Below are 21,246 nucleotides of genomic sequence, written 5' to 3'. Positions count from 1 at the left end.
TCATTATGAAATTAAATAAAATTTAAAAGCTGTTCTGAAGTGATGGGTTTTGCTTTAAAAAAAATTTTTTTTAAGCCCCCAAACACTGCAAGCCTTGAGAGAGACATGACTGTGATCTGAACCAGGTAGCATGTAGTTGCAACTTCTGTTTCTTGGATTGTAGAACTTTCCTCCTTGTGGTTCCTATTCCATAAATGACTAGGAGAGACCAGAGACCAGACCTCTTCCCCTTCTGATCACCAACCTTTCCTATAGATTACCTGCCTCCTTTATTGTCCTGCACCTAACTCAGACCTGATGGCACAAAATACCCCATGACTGCTACATCTTCAGTGTGGAATGTTAAATATAATTTTCCTGAAGAGAACACCACCTCAACTAACCAGATTACTGTAACTATGTGGCCTTGTCCAGAACACGTTGAAATGCTGTTAAGATTCCCAAACTCAGCTGGGCATGGTGGCTCATGCCTGTAATCCTAGCACTCTGAGAGGCTGAGGCGTGCGGATTGCTCAAGGTCAGGAGTTCAGAACCAGCCTGAGCAAGAGCGAGACCCCGTCTCTACTATAAATGGAAAGAAATTAATTGCCCAATTAAAAATATATATAAAAAATTAGCCGGGCATGGTGGCGCATGCTTGTAGTCTCAGCTACTGGGGAGGCTGAGGCAGGAGGATCGCTTGAGCCCAGGAGTTTGAGGTTGCTATGAGCTAGGCTGACACCAGGGCACTCACTCTAGCCTGGGCAACAAAGCAAGACTCTGTCTCAAAAAAAAAAAAAAAAAAAAAAAAGATTCCCAAACTTTATCTACACAAATGATCCCCAAAACTTATCCACTTTGGAGCACTGACTTCCTTGGAATCTGTGTTCCCAGTAGCTGCCCTCAATCTTTGTGCTCAAATAAACCCTACATTTAACCATATTTTTTGTAGCTAGTTATTTAAATTTGACAACCATCACAAATTGAAAATATCATAAGTCAAAAAAAGCATTTAATATACCTAACCTATTGAGCATCATAGCTTAGCTTAGCTAAACCTTAAACGTGCTCAGAATACTGACATTAGCCTAAAGCTGGGCAAAATCATCTAACACAAAGCCTATTTTATAATAAAGTGTTGAATCTCTCATGTAATTTTTGGAATCCTGTAATGAGAGTGAAACACTTCATGTTGAATGGTGGTATGGGTACTTGTCATTCATGTACACAGCTGAATGCACACTAGGCCCGAAGAATGTTTGAAGCACTGAACTAAAATTAATTGTGGGATGATGGAGATGCTACGGTGACAGAGTTGTCACTTTCTCTGTCTTCTGGCGGGAGCTGGTAGAAGGCACTGGGGCATGAACACGTGCGGATGCTTTAGCAGGCATGGTGTTCTTCAGGAAGATATCAAGTTTTGAAGGTACAGTTTGTTTCTTCTTCTCATTATATATTTCTCTGTAACAAGCAGCCATCCTGTAACTTCCTGTCAGCTTTTGCAAATCTCTTGTAACTGACATCCGTTGCGTCTAACATTGATACTCCCCTGCCAATAGCAGCAAACGCCTCAGCCAGTTTCTTTGCTGTGAACTTTCTTGGCGTCTCAGGTAAAACTTTTTCCTCTGCCTCAAGTTCCTTACTTGTTTCTTCCTCCAGTTTGATCAACTCCTCCTTGGAAAGCTCTTCAGTTTCAATGCCAACAAGTTTATGAATATCCTCTTTATCAATGTCCAATTCTAGCTGTTTCCCAAGCACTAGTATCTTGTTACTTACTATTTCATCAACAGCAGAATCTTTGTTAAAGCTTTTAAATGTATTCACATATGTCTTCAAAACTTTCTTCCAAATGCCGTTCATGCGTTGCTGTGTGACGTCTTCCCAAGCTGGAGTGATGTTCCAGATAGCATTTGGAATGTTAAAACCTTTCCAAAACTCTTGGAGAGTTTGGCCAGATTCCGTTGCTACGACAGCCTGCGCAAATGTTTGGCATAAAGAGTATGCTTTGAACACAGCTATTGTGGCTTGATCCATTGGTTGAATGAGTGTGATTGTGTTCAGGAATAATACATAACCCTTATATCGAGATGCACACCGATAAGCTGTGGATGCCCTGAAACATTGTCTATGATCACAAGAATCTTGAATCAGTTGCTGTTTGGCCCACAATATTCTCTTGCCTGTGGCATAAAACAGTTCAAAAACTAGACTTCAAACAATGCTGGTGTCTTTCTGTTACAGCAAGTGTTACAGTGGGTGGTCCTGAGGACAAATCCAGCGAGGGGCACATGGAGAGTCAGAGAATCAAAGTTTATTCCCTTGTGGTCTCAGAGGGACCTCACCACCAAATTTTGAGCACCGTCTATCCGGTTTTTCCCACTTTTATTAAGTTGGGATGGTCTGAGGGGTGGGGTATCAGGTGTAGGTTAGTCGGATAAGTCAGGTAATAGATTTAGTGTTATGCTGATGCCAGGCAATAGACTAGTTGATGGGCCAGGAAACAGGTTAGTATTATGCTGATGAATGTCTTCCTGAGTGGTGGGGGTCTTGGTGCTTGATGTGCTAAGTAATAGATGGGGGTTTCCCTTATCAATTCAGGCTTGTAATGCAGATAATAAACAGGAAGTGTATAGTGTATATTTGCTCACATTCTTGAATGCTCTAGGGTTCTCCAAGTATTAAAAGTAGATTAAGAAAGGCTTTAATTTGAACCCTGCAACATTTCCACCCAAAAGCAGCATTATAAGGTCTTTGAATGCCTTGAATCTTGGCATTTTCTTGGACTCTTGATTAACGTATGTATACTCCAGCATATGTCTCCAGAACAAGCTCACTTCATTGACATTAAATATTTGTTCTGACAAATATTTCCACAATTATCCTATGCAGCTCTTCTTTAAAAGCTTCGGCACCTTCTGTATCAGCACTGGTGGCCTCACTGCTGACCTCCACATTGCAAAAACTATGACAGCTTTTGAAGCATTGAAACCACCTATGACTTGTTATAAGCATTTGCAGATTTGTAGGATTATCAGCATCTTCTTTTACATATCAAAAAGACGTCTTGCCTTAGTATGGAGAGTCAAGCAAGCTAAGTGGTATAAGCTTCTATATATAGCCTTCCATGCATGTGACAAGTAATTTTTCCATATCATCCGATTGGCCCAGCTCTTTTCTTCGTGATGACGGTGGATTTGACTGATACTGATGATTTCACTGTGCCCCCACTAATTCACTTTTTATCCTTTAAGATGGTTGAGATCCTGGATTGTGAAAGTCCTAACTCATATGCCATGGCCATTACTATCTTGCTGCCTTCATGCTGGGCAATTATCTTGAATTTCATCTTAAGAGTAATTGTCTTCCTCTTCTTCTCACCAGAAGACCAGACACAGATGGGTGTTTTGTAGATACAATGAGATGCGAAAACATAAAACACAAACACTGGCAACATAGTACATTATCGAGTATCAGTTGTTTCTCCTCATAACCAGTGTCCTCTTGCTGTGGTCCCCAGCGTCCAGGCTGTGACGGGTACCAGTCCATAGTCTGTTAGGAACCAGGCCATGCATCACCGCCTGAGCTCCAAGCACCCACCCCCACCACACCCTTGTCTGTGAAAAAATTGTCTCCCATGAAACCGGTCCCTGGTGCCAAAAAGGTTGGGGACTGTTGTCCTACTGTACATCGCTAGTCTGGAAAAAGATTAAAATTCAAAGTATAATTTATACTGAAAGTGTGTCACTTTCGCACCAAAGGGGCCATCTGTGTATTTATCTTCCAGGAGGCCTTAGCAATGTGATAGGCTGGCTATTAAATGGCCTAAAAGCCTGAGAAATGTCCTAAAATAAAAAATCAGTAGTAGAGCAGTTGCAGATTTTTTTTTTTTTTTTTTGAGATAGAGTCTTGCTTTGTTGCCCAGGCTAGAGTGAGTGCTGTGGCAGCAGCCTAGCTCACAGCAACCTCAAACTCCTGGGCTCAAGTGATCCTTCTGCCTCAGCCTCCCGAGTAGCTGGGACTATAGGCATGCGCCACCATGCCTGGCTAATTTTTTCTATATATATTAGTTGGCCAATTAATTTATATTTATAGTAGCGACGGGGTTTCGCTCTTGCTCAGGCTGGTTTCGAACTCCTGACCTTGAGCAATCCGCCCGCCTCGGCCTCCCAGAGTGCTAGGATTACAGGCGTGAGCCACCGTGCCGGCTGAGCAGTTGCAGATTTAGCCGGGTAATGAAAAGAAAAAGAAAGCTTGAGATAGATAAAGATAATACAAATAATATTTAATACTTATTGAGGGCTTTCTATGTGCTGGTACTGTTCTATTTTTCATGTGTAAATTGTTAACAGGAAAAAAACCCAACTCTGTAAATAAACCTCTTAAAGAGGTTTATTCTGGGCTGAATATGTGTGACTGGCCCAGAGCACATGGCCTCCAGAGGTCCCGAGAAAATGTGCCTGAGTGGCAGGGTTACAGTTGGTTTTTATACCTTTGTGGAGACAGGAATTATGCCTAAGACTTTAAGTCACCATGTGGAGGGCATATATTTGGTCTGAAAAGGCAGGACATCTCAAAGTGGAGGCTTCCAGGTTACAGGTGGGTTTAAAGATTCTTTGATTTGTAATTGGTTAAAGAAATGAAGCTTTGTCTAAAGGCTTGGAATGTTTTAACTTAAGATAAGGATGTCTGTTAATCAAAGACAAGCCAGTGGACATAAAAGCAAATGATCAGTTAAATAAACCAGGAGCCTTTAAGTGTGGTTTAAGCTTTGTCTTGTATAGCCTTAGGCCTATTAATGATTTAGCATCTCATCATTACAAAGGAAATCTCTAAAATGGGAGGGGAGCATGACAAGGCATGTCTGACCTCCCTTCTCATGGCCAACAACTCAACTTTAGGGCTTTCTGAGGCCCCCTTGGTGAAGAGGGGGTCCATTCAGTTAGCTAAAGCAGTGGTCCCCAACCTTTTAGACACCAGGGATAGTTATCATGGAAGAAAATTTTTCCGTGGACTGTGCAGCAGGGAAATGGTTTTGGGATGATTCAAGTGCATTATATTTATTGTGCACTATCATTATGACATTATTATATAAAAAGAAATATTTCTATAACTTACCATATGTTGAAGACCCCTGAGCTAAGGGGTTAAGGTTTTAATTTAGTTCACACAGTTTAGTCCTCACAAAAATCCTATGAAATAGTTATTACATTTTCTCTATTTTACAGAACAGGAAATAGAGGTACAAGCATGTCAGGTAACTTTCTCAAGTTTTAGTAAGAATTGGAGCCAGTATTTGAGTCTGAGCAGTGTGGTTCCAGAGTCTTGCACTCCCCATCACTCTACACTGGAACCATGTCTAGGTAAATCACGAACACTGGTGTGGATTCTGATCAGGCAGCCCCTGGAATCCTACGATCCCTCAGAGGAAGATGGAATCTGTGAGCTGACTCTAAAACATACATGGAGAGGCAAACGAACTAGAATAGCCAAAACAATTTTGAAAAAGAAGTAAAATGTTAGAGAACCCGTACTATCTGATTGCTAGATTTTCTGTAAAGCTACAGAAGTCAAGATGGTGCAGTACTGGAGAAAGTAGAGACATATAGATTAATGGAACAGAATAGAGTCCAGAAATAGATCCACGTGTGTATGCTCAATTGATTTCTGACAAAGATGCAAAGATAATTCAATGGAGAAAGTATAGTCTTTCCAAGGAATGGTGGTACAACAATTAGATATCCAGGTACAAAAAATGAACCTCAACCCATACTTCACACTCTATAAAAATTGCTCAAAATCATAGTGTTGTTGAAACTGCAAGGGAGTTTTGGTCTAGGTCCAGTTGCTTGTGGCACCAAGATCCAATTATTGAGACAATAAAGATTGCCAAGGAAGAAAGGAATTTTTTAATACAACAGATGTTTTGTCAAGAGAACAGGAGAAGCTGCCTCAAATCTGTCTCTCAGGCTAATGGAGATCATGGACTTTTTAAGGAGGGCCCACATGCTGTACCTTGGGGCAGGTGGAGGAGCATATTGAGTCCTGGAGTCAGGAAGTCTGTCCTGGAGACATCTGAATCTCAAATCCTTTGTCTTGCAGAAAATCCATCATTTCTGGGAAAGAACCCAAAAGGTCAAATAGTTAGTTAAAGAAAAGGATTATAAAAAACATAGGGGCCATTCAAATTTGTTCGTGGAGCCAGTTATGATAGATACAAATGTAAAACCTAAAAATTTAAAACTTCGCCGGGCGGGGTGGCTCACACCTGTAATCCTAGCTCTCTGGGAGGCCGAGGCGGGTGGATTGCTCAAGGTCAGGAGTTCAAAACCAGCCTGAGCAAGAGCGAGACCCCGTCTCTACTATAAAATAGAAAGAAACTAATTGGCCAACTGATATATATATAAAAAAAATTAGCCGGGCATGGTGGCGCATGCCTGTAGTCCCAGCTACTCGGGAGGCTGAGACAGACGGATCGCTCGAGCCCAGGAGTTTGAGGTTGCTGTGAGCTAGGCTGACGCCACGGCACTCACACTAGCCTGGGCAACAAAGCGAGACTCTGTCTCAAAAAAAAAAAAAAAAAAAATTTAAAACTTCTAGAGAAAACATTTGTGAACTTGGGCTAGGCTTAGAATTCTTAGATATGACACAAAAGGACAAATTATAAAAGAAAAAAATTAATAACGTGGGTTTCATCAAAATTAAGAACTCCTCTTCAAAAGGCTCTGGTAGAAGGATGAAAAGATAAACCATGACTTGGGAGAGTGTTGGGGATCAACATTATATTTTCCTGATTTAAGAATTAAATTTAGTAATGCACATGCTCTTCCCAGAGCGTTTGAAAGTGTTCCGGACAGGGCCCCTGTGACAAACAAGGTTGTTGCCTGGAGGCATAACAAAGGATCTGAGCTGCGAGTAAGCAAAGCTGCCCAGCCCCACAGCAGTGGGGGTCTGGAGGCCACACAATAAACACATTGTTCCTGGGATTGCTGCTTAAGCCCCATAAAATGGCTGGTTAGTCAATGAAGGGTAAGACCCCTCAAGGGAGGGATGACCTAAGACAGGCACAGCCACAGGGGATCAGCCTAAAAAGAACTGGGGACAAGAAATGCCCCCTGTGGCTGTCTTGCCCATCCTTGCTAATCTCAGTCCATGATCTATGCCTGGCGCCTAGAGCAACTACCTGGAAACCTTGAGTCAGGGGACATCAAGGCTACGTGTCCTTAAGACTATGTGTTCCGGAATTTATGGCCATTGCTGCAATGCCTGGGTGGTTACATATAAGGAACTAACTTTAATTTTTTAGAGTATAAAAATAAAACTGACTCGGTGTATTATCACTCGAGTCATATAATCATCTATATGTGTGTCCGCGTTTTTCTTTTGTGTTTTATGTTCATCATCTGTCCTGTAAACAGGCCACGGCAGGAGAGAATTTTTGCAAAACATATATCTGATAGAGGACTTAAATCCAGAATATATAAAGAACTCAGAAAACTCAATAAGAGGCCAGGCGTGGTGACTCACACCTGTAATCCTAGCTCTCTGGGAGGCTGAGGTGGGATGATTGCTCAAGGTCAGGAGTTCGAAGTCAACCTGAACAAGAGCGAAATCCCATCTCTACTAAAAATACAAAGAAATTAATTGGCCAACTAAAAATATATAGAAAAAGATATTAGCTGGGCATAGTGGTACATGCCTATAGTCCCAGCTAGTTGGAAGGCTGAGGCAGAAGAATTGCTTGAGCCCAGGAGTTTGAGGTTGCTGTGAGCTAGGCTGATACCATGGCACTCTAGCCCAAGCAACAAAGTGAGACTCTGTCTCAAAAAAACAAACAAACAAACAAACAAAACCCCAAAAAAACTCAATAATAAAAAGTCAACCCTGGCCGGGCGCGGTGGCTCACGCCTGTAATCCTAGCACTCTGGGAGGCCGAGGTGGGCGGATTGTTTGAGGTCAGGAGTTTGAAACCAGCCTGAGCAAGAGCAAGACCCCATCTCTACTATAAATAGAAAGAAATTAATTGGCCAACTAATATATATACAAAAAATTAGCCGCGAATGGTGGCGCATGCCTGTAGTCCCAGCTACCTGGGAGGCTGAGGCAGCAGGATTGCTTGAGCCCAGGAGTTTGAGGTTGCTGTGAGCTAGGCTGACGCCATGGCACTCACTCTAGCCTGGGCAACAAAGCGAGACTCTGTCTCAAAAAAAAAAAAAAAAGTCAACCCTACTTTAAAAAAATGGAAAACAGGTCATGCCTGGTGGCATGTGCCTATAGTCCCAGCTACATGGGAGGCTGAGGTAGGAAGATCTCTTGAGCCCAGGAGTTTAAGACCAGCCAGGTGATATAGTAAGACCCTGTTGCATACACACAAAAGGAAATGCATTTGAATGAACACTTCTCTAAAGATGATATATGGATGGCAAATAAACACATGCAAAAATGTGAAACGTAATTAGTCATTAGGGAAATGCAAATTAAAACCACAATGGGATACCTCTATACATCTATTAGACTGAATTGAAAAAAACAACCCAGCAAACCTAAATTCTGGTGACAATGAAAAGCAACGGGAATGCTCATTCATTGCTAGTAGCAATGCAAAATGATACAGCCCCTTGAGAAAACAGTTTGGCAGTTTCACATAAAGTTAAACATTTACCATAAAACCCAGAAATCCCACTCCTAGGTATTTACCCAAAGAAATGAAAATCTATGGCCAGGTGCACTAGGATTTGCCTGTAGTTCCAGCTACTCAGGAGGCTGAGGTGGGAAAATCGCTTAAGGCCAGGAGTTTTAGGCTAGACTGAGCAACATAGCAAGACCTTATCTCTTAAAAAAAAATTTTTTTTTGAGACAGAGTCTCACTTTGTTGCTCAGGCTAGAGTGAGTGCCGTGGTGTCAGCCTAGCTCACAGCAACCTCAAACTCCTGGGCTCAAGCAATCCTCCTGCCTTAGCCTCCCGAGTAGCTGGGACTACAGGCATGCGCCACCATGCCCGGCTAATTTTTTCTATGTGTTTTTATTTATTTATTTATTTTTTTTTTATCTTTAAAGGCCAACAAACATATGAATCTATGTGTTTTTAGTTGGCCAATTAATTTCTTTCCATTTATAGTAGAGACCAGGTCTCGCTCTTGCTCAGGCTGGTTTCAAACTCCTAACCTCGAGCAATCCGCCTGCCTCGGCCTCCCAGAGAGCTAGGATTACAGGCGTGAGCCACCACGCCCGGCCTTAAAAATTTTTTTTGATTGATTGATTGATTGATTGATTTTTTCTTTTGAGACAGAGTCTCACTCTGTTGTCCTGGCTAGAGTGCCATGGTGTCAGCCTAGCTCACAGCAACCTCAGACTCCTGGGCTCAAGAAATCCTTCTGCGGCTGGGTGTGGTTGCTCACGCCTGTAATCCTAGCACTCTGGGAGGCGGAGGCGGGTGCATCGTTCAAGGTCAGGAGTTCTGGGTCCTTTGGGTAACTCCTTCCTTTTCCTTGCCCTGGGGAGCTGTCACCCATGGTGCTCTTGTATCCCACCCTGACCCCCACCCCAGGAATAGGCATGTGGGCCAGGAGATGTAACCAAACAAATGACTTCTTTCCACAGTCTGCTGTGATTCAAACTGAAGGGCACACAACCCAAGCAAGGCCAAACAGGATCTTTCTGGAGACTACTAGGTAGATATTGGGAGAGAGAATTTCTCTCTTCACTGAGGTTGCTAAATTGGGGATATCTAGGACCATGGCTATTTGTGGTCATCTTGCTTGGGAGGAATGCTAGAGGGTAATGAACAAGGACAAGTGCTGGGGAGGTGGCCAGGGCCCTGATAACATGCTCCTAGCTCTGGATCCAGTTGTGCACAAAGCCAGAACCACCCTTGAACTTCACAGTTGCAGAACCACTAATTCCCTTTTTCTCTTGATTAGCTTGAGTTGAGGTTGTTTCTCTCCACCTAAGAGTCTTTACTGACACAGAGCTAAATCCTGCTCTATGGTCATGCACTGCTGAGAGTTTCATTCAGATGCGTTTAACCAACAGCAAAGGACACCTGCTTTGTGCCATGCACTGCTGAAGACACGGCCCCGCCCTAGAGGATCTCACAGTCTCATGGAGGAGACAGACACATCAGCAAATGCTAAGTGGTCAGACAGAGGTTCGCTAACACAAAGAGCGATCAGAACACAGAGCCTGACGCTAGAGATTCAAACAAGTCTTCTTGGAGATGATCCCTGAGCTGAGTCTCGAAGCATCACCCAGATGCAAAGGAAGAAAGAAGCATCTTTTGGGCAGAGGCATGAACAAAAACCTGGCAGGGTGAAACGGCATGATGTGTGCAGAAAAACACAAACCGTGGGCTTTTCTAGAGGAGTGCTGTCCAGTAAAACTCTCCGTGTTTTTTTTTTTTTTTGAGACAGAGTCTCGCTTTGTTACCCAGGCTAGAGTGAGTGCCGTGGTGTCAGCCTAGCTCACAGCAACCTCAAACTCCTGGGCTCAAGCAATCCTCCTGCCTCAGTCTCTTGAGTAGCTGGGACAACAGGCATGCGCCACCATGCCCAGCTGATTTTTTCTATATATATTAGTTGTCAAATTAATTTTTTGTCAAATTAATTAGTTAGTTGTCAAATTAATTTTTTCTATATATATTAGTTGTCAAATTAATTTCTTTTTATTTGTAGTAGAGACAGGGTCTTGCTCTTGCTCAGGCTGGTTTTGAACTCCTGACCTGGAGCAATCCACCCGCCTCGGCCTCCCAGAGTACAAACTCTCCGTGTTGATGGCATGTCCTATGCCATCCAGTATATAGCCTCTAGCCATTAAGCACTTGAAATGTGGGTAGTGCAACTGAGAAACTAATTCTTTTTTTTTTTTTTTTTGAGACAGAGTCTCGCTTTGTTGCCCAGGCTAGAGTGAGTGCCATGGCGTCAGCCTAGCTCATAGCAACCTCAAACTCCTGGCTCAAGCAATCCTCCTGCCTCAGCCTCCCGAGTAGCTGGGACTACAGGCATTCGCCACCATGCCTGGCTAATTTTTTGTATATATATTAGTTGGCCAATTAATTTCTTTCTATTTTATAGTAGAGACGGGGTCTCGCTCTTGCTCAGGCTGGTTTCAAACGCCTGACCTCGAGCAATCCGCCCGCCTCGGCCTCCCAGAGAGCTAGGATTACAGGCGTGAGCCACCGCGCCCGGCCTAATTCTTAATTTCATTGTAATTTAAGCAAAATTTAAATTTAAAAAGCCACGTGCAGCTGGTGGCTACCATGTTGGAAGGCGTAGTGGCTGCAGGCAGTGAAGTGCGAGGCAGGGAGTGGTGAGAGAGTAGGCAGGCCAGAGAGTCAAGGGCCACGAACGCCATTTCGAGGGTGTTGGACTTTAACTAGAAGGTGATAGGGAGTCTTTGGAGGGTTGTAAACTGAAAAGTGATTTGGGTCAGGCCATTGGACCAGAGGTAGACTGGAGTTAGAAGGACATTGCTGTAGTTGGAAGGAGAATTTATAAAGGTCTGAAATATGGCAATGGTAGAAGGGTTGGTGAAAGAGGACCAACCCCAGGAGCTTTAAGAAATAGAATCAGAGGGATCTCCCTCGGTGTTGGAGGGTAAGGCTGCATCTTCTTGGGACGGTTTACAGGAAAGACAAGTTCCTGAGTGGTGGGGCTTGGGCAGGGTGCTGCTCCTAGGCGGAGGGACTGGAGGTTGAGGGTCCTGGGGCAGCTCTGCAGTTCCAAGGCCCCACTTCTCCTCTATAGGGGAGGCTCTGTCAAGGTCAAAGCAGTAGGTCAAGGAGCCATCCTGCCAGGTTCTTGTTTCTTGTTAACTTGAAGGATCACAGCAACTTTGAAAATGACCGAGACAGATTGTAAATATTGACTCATTTCAGGAACGGGAAGGTGCCCCATAAGACAGCGAGGCAGTTTAAAGCCTTTAGTAATTAAGAAAACACCTGAATAATTTAGTAAAGCTGAAGTATCATTGAGAGTCACAGATTGTCCCCACTGCATCAGACCTCCTTGGGTAGGGTGAGCAGGGAGCACTCTTCCCGTAGCTTCAAGACAGGCGATGGCCTGGATTTTAGAGTGGGATTGGGGGCTCCAAGTATAGGTTTTGTGGGTTTTTTGTTTATTTTTTTGCTAAGTAATTAGAGAGATTATCCTCTGCCAGGCATGGTGACTCATGCCTATAATCCTAGCACTCTGGGAAGTCGAGGTGGGAGGGTTGCTTCAGGTCAGGAGTTTGAGACTAGCCTGAGCTATAGTCTTCTCCACTTGCTCCTACAACAAAAATAGAAAACAATCAGCCAGGTGTGGTGGCATGCACCTGTAGTCCCTACTTGGGAGGCTGAAGCAGGAGGCCTCAGAGTTTGAGTCCAGCCTAGGCAACATGGCAATACTGCATTTCAGAGCATTTTGGGAGGCAGAGGTGAGAGGACCGCTTGAGGCCAGGAGTTCAAGACCAGCCTGGACAACATAGTGAGATTTCATTTATACCAAAAAAAGGTTTTTAAAAATTAGCTGGGCATGGTGGTGCACACCTTTAGTTTCCGCTACTTGGGAGGCTGAGGCAGAAGGCTCGCTTGAGCCCAGGAGGTCAAAGCTGCAGTGAGCTATGATCACAGCATTGCAGTCCCCCCTGGGCGACAAAGGTCTGGCCTCACACTTTATTCATAAGAACAGGTTGTGAACCAGATTTGATCTATGAGCCTTAGTTTGCTGAACCAGGTTTTAAGCTATGCTGCTTCTCTGATAAAGATGTCCCTGTAAGCTCTAAACTTCAGGAAAAAGTATTGATGCTTTCTTTCGCAAAGGAGGATTCCTTTTCTAAAGCACTTTCCCATCTGTTATTTAATTTGGGCATGCCAGATTATGAGCCCTTTGAGGTTAAGGACTGTGTTCTATTCATTTTTCTGTTCCCTACAGGGCTTACCTAGCACTGTGTAGGGCATAGAGTGGATTATTTCTTTTTATTTTTTTTTTTAATTTTAGAGATGGGGGTCTTGCTATGTTGCCCAGGCTGGACTTAAACTCCTGGGCTCAAGAGATTCTCCTGCCTCATCCTCCCAAGTAGCTGGGACTACAGGTGCATGGCACCAAGCCCAGCCTTCTAGTAGATTCTTAATGGATATTTGTTAAAATGTGTTGAGTTGAATTAAATTATCACAATGATTTGGTAACACAGAGAGCTTACATGTTATCATTCCCATTGTACAGAGATAAAACAGAGGCACAGAGAGATAGGAGACTTGTTTGTGTTTATCTAGAGTTTTTTGCAGAGTAAGAATTTGGACTCTGTCTTTGAGCCTTTTAGGCAGGACAGACTTCCCTGCTGGGTTCAGGCTAGAGCCGCAATCCTCCTTTGTGTACTTAGTTAAATTCTGTGATCTTATCATCCTTTAAACTCTGACTATACCTTCCCCCTGCCCCCTCCCACTTATCTGAAGTGAATCTTTCGGGGATGAATCATTTTATAAAAGCCAAGATTTGTAGGCAATAGAGTTTATCCTTTTAATCCTCAGACAGTTTCAAAAGGATTGCATAGAAATCTTCCTGAAGTGCACTGCTATTGTCTTTCTTTCAACCAAAGCTAACCTGGAGGAGAATTGAGCTCTTTGTGATAAACCCTGTGCCGTGGTCACAGGCACCGTGGCTGGGCTATGGAGAGGCTCTGGATGCTCTCATGACATCCGAGAAGGCAAGTGGAATGGTAAATTCTGGACTTCTTGGAGGTTCTTATTATTGTGTTTTTCATAGATGTTTCTGTCTGTCCCACAACAGTCTGTCACTTGTCACTTCTTGAAGTTGAAGGAAGGCTTCTTCCTGAAATAACTCTCTCCCCTAGTAATTTGCTGTCACCTATGGGCTTGGGAATCCATTAACCATGCTTGGTTAAAACTGCAAAAAGGGCTGGGAGAAAAAAAGTTTTCTTCTACTGAGGACTTAGGTCTTGTAATCAAGGGTCTGCATGCTAACAAGGGAAAATGAAACAAGTTTTGTTTATATGCATGCAGGAGTGTTCAGATGAACAGGCTCAGTGACCAGCTGGAAATAGGAGTTCATATACCAGCTTAATAAAGGGAAGGGATTGGGGAGAAAAGGCTTTTTATTTTTTTGAGACAGAGTCTCACTCTCTTGCCTGGGCTAGAGTGCCATGGCATCAGCCTAGCTCACAGCAACCTCAAACTCCTGGGCTCAAGAGATCCTCCTGCCTCAGCCTCCCAGGTAGCTGGGACTACAGGCACACACCGCTGTGTCCGGCTATTTTTTTTTTTTTCTATTTTCAATTGTTTGGCTAATTTCTTTCTATTTATTGTAGAGATCGGGTCTTGCTCTTGCTCTTGCTCAGGCTAGTCTTGAACTCCTGAGCTCAAGCGATCCTCCTGCCTCAGTCTCCTAGATTGCTAGGATTACAGGTGTGAGCCACCGCATCTGACTCAATAACCTTCTTTTGTGCAGTTTATGTTTGTCTGTGTAAGTTGTTGGTGTTCTTCCTGGGGGTGAGGCTTCCTTGAGAGGGGATTTATGGCAACTTCACTCCCAGAAAGCTCTGCCTTTTAGTCAGATAAAGGAAGTTCCAAAAGGGCTTCTCTCTGCATCAACTGTATGTCGAATGTTGAATGTCTTCAGTTTAAAATAATCTTCAGGCCGGACGCGGTGGCTCACGCCTGTAATCCTAGCTCTCTGGGAGGCCGAGGCGGACGGATTGCTCGAGGTCAGGAGTTCGAAACCAGCCTGAGCAAGAGCGAGACCCCGTCTCTACTATAAATAGAAAGAAATTAATTGGCCAACTAATATATACAAAAAATTAGCCGGGCATGGTGGCGAATGCCTGTAGTCCCAGCTACTTGGGAGGCTGAGGCAGGAGGATTGCTTGAGCCAGGAGTTTGAGGTTGCTGTGAGCTAGGCTGACGCCACGGCACTCACTCTAGCCTGGGCAACAAAGCGAGACTCTGTCTCAAAAAAAAAAAATAAAATAAAAGAAAATAATCTTCATATCAACTTTGGGGCACCAAATGGATCCCCAAAAGGGGAAAATGGGCTCTGAATGAGGATCAAAGAAATGCATGAATTTTAGTAACCTCTCCAATGACACTTCAGAGTCTTTTTAAAAAAAGGGCTTTTTTTGTTTTTGTTTTTTTGAGACTTCTCACTCCACTGCCCTGAGTAGTGTGCCATGGCATCAGCCTAGCTCACAGCAACCTCAAACTCCTGGGCTAAAGCGATCCTCCTGCCTCAGCCTCCCGAGTAGCTGGGACTACAGGCACGCGCCACCACACCTGGCTAATTTTTATATTTATAGTAGAGATGGGGTCTCACTCTTGCTCAAGCTGGTCTCCAACTCCTGACCTCAAGCAATCCTCCTGCCTCGGCCTTCCAGAGTGCTAGGATTACAGGTGTGAGGCACCGTGCCTGGCCTTAAAAAAAAGTTCTGATTCTTAGCTGTGTTATGGGTAGGGCAAGGTTGCCAGGTAGCTGCCTAATGGATAGGTGAGGTGTTTGTACAAAATAAGTTGTCATCCACATTTCCAGGGGCTAGGCCTCTTGAGTCCAGTCATTTAGAGCCAGCGACATGTCTTACATCAGCTCCAGGAGGTGCTGGAGAGATCAGCAACATGGTGACGACTATGAGATCCTGGGAGGTTCAAGTCCTAAAATTTCACTATTAGAGCTTCATTCTTTAGACTGTAGTTTCCCCTGTCTCTCCAGACACCAAGTCTCTCTCTCTTTCTCATTCTCCCACATTTTATGGATAAAATCACACAAAATTGCATAGGTAAAAGAGTATATAGAATAAAGCAAGTCTTCTTCCCATCCCTATGCTATGGAGCCCCCTGGCCCCCGCTGCCCTGCCCCAGGAGTGGCTGGCCTCCAGTTCCTGAGTGTATATGTGTTTTTGTTTTTACACAAATCGTAAAATACCACACCCCTTGTTCTGTGCCTGATTTTCATTTTCACTTATTTATTTATTTATTTAGATACAGAGTCTTGCTTTGTTGCCCAGGCTAGAGTGAGTGCCGTGGCGTCAGCCTATCTCATAGCAACCTCAAACTCCTGGGCTCAAGCGATCCTCCTGCCTCAGCCTCCCGAGTAGCTGGGACTACAAGCATGAGCCACCATGCCTGGATAATTTTTTCTATATATTAGTTGGCCAATTAATTTCTTTCTGTTTATAGTAGAGACGGGGTCTTGCTCTTACTCAGGCTGGTTTTGAACTCCTGACCTCGAGCAATCTGCCCGCCTCGGCCTCCCAGAGTGCTAGGATTACAGGCGTGAGCCACCGCGCCCGGCCCTCATCTTCACTTTAAGCAATGCTTTTTAAAAATCAATTCATATCGGTACCTAAGCAATTTTCCTGTTCTTATTACGGATGCAATGGCATTTCATTACATGGAAGTACCATTTATTTGTTTAACCAGCCTCCTAGTGATGTTATTCCTCCTAGGGTTGCTATTACATATGGTATTAAAATGAATAATCTTGTACAGAAGTTGTTGCACACATATGCAAACATACCCATAAGAATAAATTCTTAGATGTGAAATTGCTAGCTAAAGGGCATGAGAACTTTAATTTTGGAGAGATATGTGGGTTCTCCATTTAGAAATGCAATGTGAGGTCTGCTGCTGAGGTAGGCGGTTAGAGAGATGTATGAATACAGCCCCAGGAGAGTTTATCTTCTCCTAGGTGGAAACAACCTACACAAACTTCCCTTTGCAAGACAGTTTGGATTCCTGTACAATAGGCTTTCAACACATGTGTGGAATTCACTGAACTGCAGAGTGACAAAGACATCTTAAGTGCTTTGTTTGTGAGCTAAAGAGGAAAAGACAGGAGCTAAAGAGGATTTCAGCTCCAAATCCAGCCTAATCACAACCTCCTACTCTCAAACTCTCACTTGCTCTGCCTGCCCTCTAAGGCTTCTGTTTTCTCTGCCTGAACCCCTCCTGCCTTCCCTTCCTTCCCCTCCCGGCTGAACCCCTGTGTATCCTTTCAACCTACTTGTTAATACCTTCACCTTTTACCATTTTTTCCTTTCTCCTCTAAACTGCCTAAACTTTGTTTTTTTTTTTTTTTTTGAGACAGTCTTACTCTGTTGCCCATGCAAGTGCTGTGGCATCAGCCTAGCTCACAGCAACCTCAAACTCCTGGGCTCAAGCGATCCTCCTGCCTCAGCCTCCCAGGTAGCTGGGACTACAGGCATGTGCCACCAAGCCAGGCTAATTTTTTCTATTTTTAGTAGAGACGAGGTCTCACTCTTGCTCAGGCTGGTCTTGAACTCCTGAGCTCAAAGTGATACTCCCACCTCGGCCTCCCTGAGTGCTAGGATTACAGGCATGAGCCACCGCACCCAGCAAAAACTCCCTAAACTTTGGACCCTCTGCCTCTTCCTCCAGGTTACTGAGCAATGCTGGAGAAATCCTACCCTTGGGAAGATCACAGGTCCCGGGTCACCTGGCTCAGCTCAGCCCACGGCATGGCCTGAGAGCCCTTCCACCTGTTTCCCATCAGCTCCCTCTCCCATTGCCTTCCTGCTTGCCTCAGCATCCACTGCCTTGGCCACAGAAACTGCCCCCCCATCTAGGCTCTGGGTCTCCTTCCTTATCATTTCCTCAGGGACCCTGTCTGTTATCCCGTTTCTTCTGTATTTTCAACTACTTCCCCTTTGTTCGTTCTTTCTTCTCAGTTTACAAACCTGGCATCTAGTAGATACTCAGTAAATCTTTTTATAATATCAAATTTGTTCAGATATAATTTACAAACAATAGAATACATATTTAAAGTATTTAGCTCAATGGATTTTGACAAGTGCATATTCCTATATAACCACTACCTCAATCAAGATAAAGAACTTTCTCATAAGCCTAGTGAGTTACCCTCTGCCCTTTATAGACAATTGATGAAACTACTCACCACCAATCTAATTCTAGTCACCTGGCTTTGTCTTTTCTACAATTTCATAGAAATGGAATCATACGATAGGCTCTATTTTGTGTCTATCTTCCCTCAGTCCACATGATGTTTCTGAGATTTATCCATGTTATTGAATGCATTAATATTTTTTTCTTTTTAATATTGAGTAGTACTCTATTGTAGGGATATATTACAATTTGTTTATCATTCATCTGTTTTAGGACAATTCGGTTGTTTCCCAGTTTGGGCTAGTAGAAATAAGGTAGCTCTAAACATTTGGACACAAATATTTTTGTGAATAAATAGTTTCATTTATCTAGGCTAAATACCTCAGCCTCTCAGAGTGCTAGGATTATAGGCATGAGCCACTATGCCTGGCCAATAATTCTTTACATTAAACATTCTCTGTTCAAATTTCTTTGTGGTTTCTGTTTCCTGGTTAGACCCTTGACTGGTATATCTGCTAATTCTATCATTTCTGTCACCTCAAGTTCTGTTTCTATTGATTTTCTTTAAATTATGGTTCATATTTTACTTTGAATGCATAGTGATTTTTTTGTTGTAAGCTGAACATTGTGCATATATGATATCTTGTAAGTAGTTTGGATTATATTGTCTTCCCTTAAAAAATGTTTAGTTTTGTCTGGTACACAGAAAAATTAGATCACCTAGATCCACTCAGGCTTGGTTTTATGCTTTGCTAAGGTGGGTGTCTTGGTCAGTTGAGGCTGCTATAACAAAGTATCATAGATGGGCTGGCTTTTAAACAACATAAAATCAATTCTGGAAGTTAGGAAGTCCATAATCAAGGTGCTAACATATTTGGTGTCTGGTGAGGGCCTGCTTCCTGGTTCGTAGATGACCATATTCTTGCTGTGTGCTCACCTGGTTGTTGGAGACTAAGACCCTTCATATTCCAACGACTTGCCCTATGCACGGGCCTCCTCGTCCTGGAAAATAGCACCCAGCTCCCCAGCTGTAGTTCCAAGAAGAATGCATTCCATGCCATGCTTGCTCCAGGGCATGCCACCTGCAATTGTTCCCAACCCCCTGCCAGGTTGGGGTTGCGAGATCCATCGCAAAGAGCTTCCGGTGCCATTGGGATGCTGATTGGGGCTGATTAGCCCACAGGAAAGCCTCATTATTCCCCCACTCTATTTTTCTGTTTCTACTTCCTTGTTTTCTGTATATAAAACCTACTAAAAATCCAAGTAAAGGAGACCTTGACAATCATTCGCTTGGTCTCGTTTCTTTCTCTCGCTCATCTCTTTCAGGCACGGTCCCCCTCGCCCCCGCGAGTAACAGAAGGTCCCGCAGGTCGGGACACCTGGTGTCAGGGCTAAGGGAGTCTCTGGGGTCTCTTTTATAAGGGCACTAATCCCATTCATGAGGGCTCTACTCTCAAGATTTAATTACCTTTCAAAGGCCCCATCTCCAAATATCATCACATTGGTGGTGGTGGTGATTTCAACTTAAGAATTTTGGGGGTACACATTCAGTCCATAATAGTGGGTCTATCCTTGATTTTATTCCTAATGTTGGTCATGACCCTTACTCAAATGCATGATCCTTAACCCTAAACCATGGCCTTTTGTGGTTTCCAAGTGAAGGCCTGAGGTGCTTGACAAGATCTCTCTGCTCAGGCTGGGCCATATCCAACATATTTGAGCATTATGTAACCTCTAGCACCTCCTTTCAGCTCTCAGCCTTGCAGCAGCTACTCTCTGTTAGACCTCATGGAGTCTCGCCATGAAACTTGCACATACTCAGCCCAGCCTTTAGCCAAGGACTGAGGGCTCCAGGTGGACTGCTGGATACCCGTCCTCAGCTTAGCTTTCTCTTCTTTTATATCCTACCCCACAAGTCCCAGCCTGCCAAGCTATCCTAAACCCCATTTTCTCCTTCCTCAGCTCAGCAAAACTGCACCTCTCCATTTGAGCTTCATGCCCTGCCCATGGTTCTGATCATGTCCCCAAGATGATGCTCATCTCATGTGATTCCCTTCTCTCTAGGATCATAGTCCAGTGCTTCTTGTCCAGTGCCTGAAAAAATTGCCTTATGCATTTTGTCCAGTTTTTTAGTTGTTTAGGGCAGGAGGGCAAGGCTGATGCCAATTACTCCATTATGGTTGACCTCAATATATATAATATACATTTTTAACAAGAAGGAATTCATTAGCTCATAAAACCAAAAAGGCCAAGTGCTAGGGCTGGTTCATTATGGTTGGATTTGGGGCTCAAACAACGTCACTGGAACTCATTTTGCTCCATCGTGCTGCCTTTTGCTGTGGGTTTTGGTCTCAGACTCCCCATGGTAGTGCAGTGGTGACAGCAGCCGCAGCTCCTACCTCCTGTCCTGGCCTCAATAACTCTTTGATGAGAGAGTAAATTTTAAAAGTTACCAAAATGAGTCAGATTAAAAGGATGATGAAGCATTTTGAAATCATGTCACATCAAAGAGTTGAAAGAAGTGGAGATGTTTGTTCTGGAGAGGATCTCTACTCCTCCAGAAGAGAAGTAGAGGCAACGGGTAACAGTGGGTATCTTTGCATATTGAAGGGCTGCTGTTGCAGAGGGTAGAACTAAAGCCGACGGAGGGAGGTGACAGCAGCACAGGTGCCAGCATAGACAGCAGGAGAACTCTGCGCATCAGATCTGCTGCCTGCAGATGTGGTGCTGGGGCGAAGCACAGGCTGGGTAGCTGTTTACTGGGGTGTCGCGAGTCTACATGCTAGAGGAGGGTTCCAGTGCAACTCTGCTGAGCCTTGTGGGAAAAGTGTGGACTTTGAAGTCAGCCAGGTTTGAGCTGGGTTCCCAGTTTGACCTTCACTAGCAAGTTACTTAACTCTTCTGCACCTCAGTTTCCCATCTATGAAAAAGATGATGCTACCTATTTCTAAGGGGTGCTGTAATGGCTAGATGGAAAGCTGGCATTCCAGGTTCTGATCTTTGATACTGATCACAATCTGACACCCTGATGCTCCTACAAATATCTGGTATCCAAGCTCAGTTGTGCCCTTGGGGTCTTTGACAATTCTTTCACTTAATGGGGTTGGTTACCTATTGTATCCCTCCTTCCCCTGATTTTTCCAGTCTCCAATGCCTGCCCAATCCATTTAAAATCATAAAAAAAAAAAATTTCCATCACCTTTAGCTCTTACCCAACTCCTTCATTTTCAAAGAAAAATTCTTCTACAGCTTCCCATTTCTCCTACCTCCCACTTCAGTACCCCAAAATGTGCTCTGTCTACATTTCTGTGATTGAACTTACCATATTATTTTAATCTTTTAAACTATTTACAAATTATTAAAGTAATATATGTTTATGCTTAAAACATTTAAGCAGAGGGTACAAGTGAGAAGTAATAGTTCTC

This window comes from Microcebus murinus, chromosome 3 (assembly GCF_040939455.1).
Source record: "Microcebus murinus isolate Inina chromosome 3, M.murinus_Inina_mat1.0, whole genome shotgun sequence".
Lineage (NCBI taxonomy): Eukaryota > Metazoa > Chordata > Mammalia > Primates > Cheirogaleidae > Microcebus > Microcebus murinus.
This window is presented reverse-complemented; position numbering follows the sequence as displayed.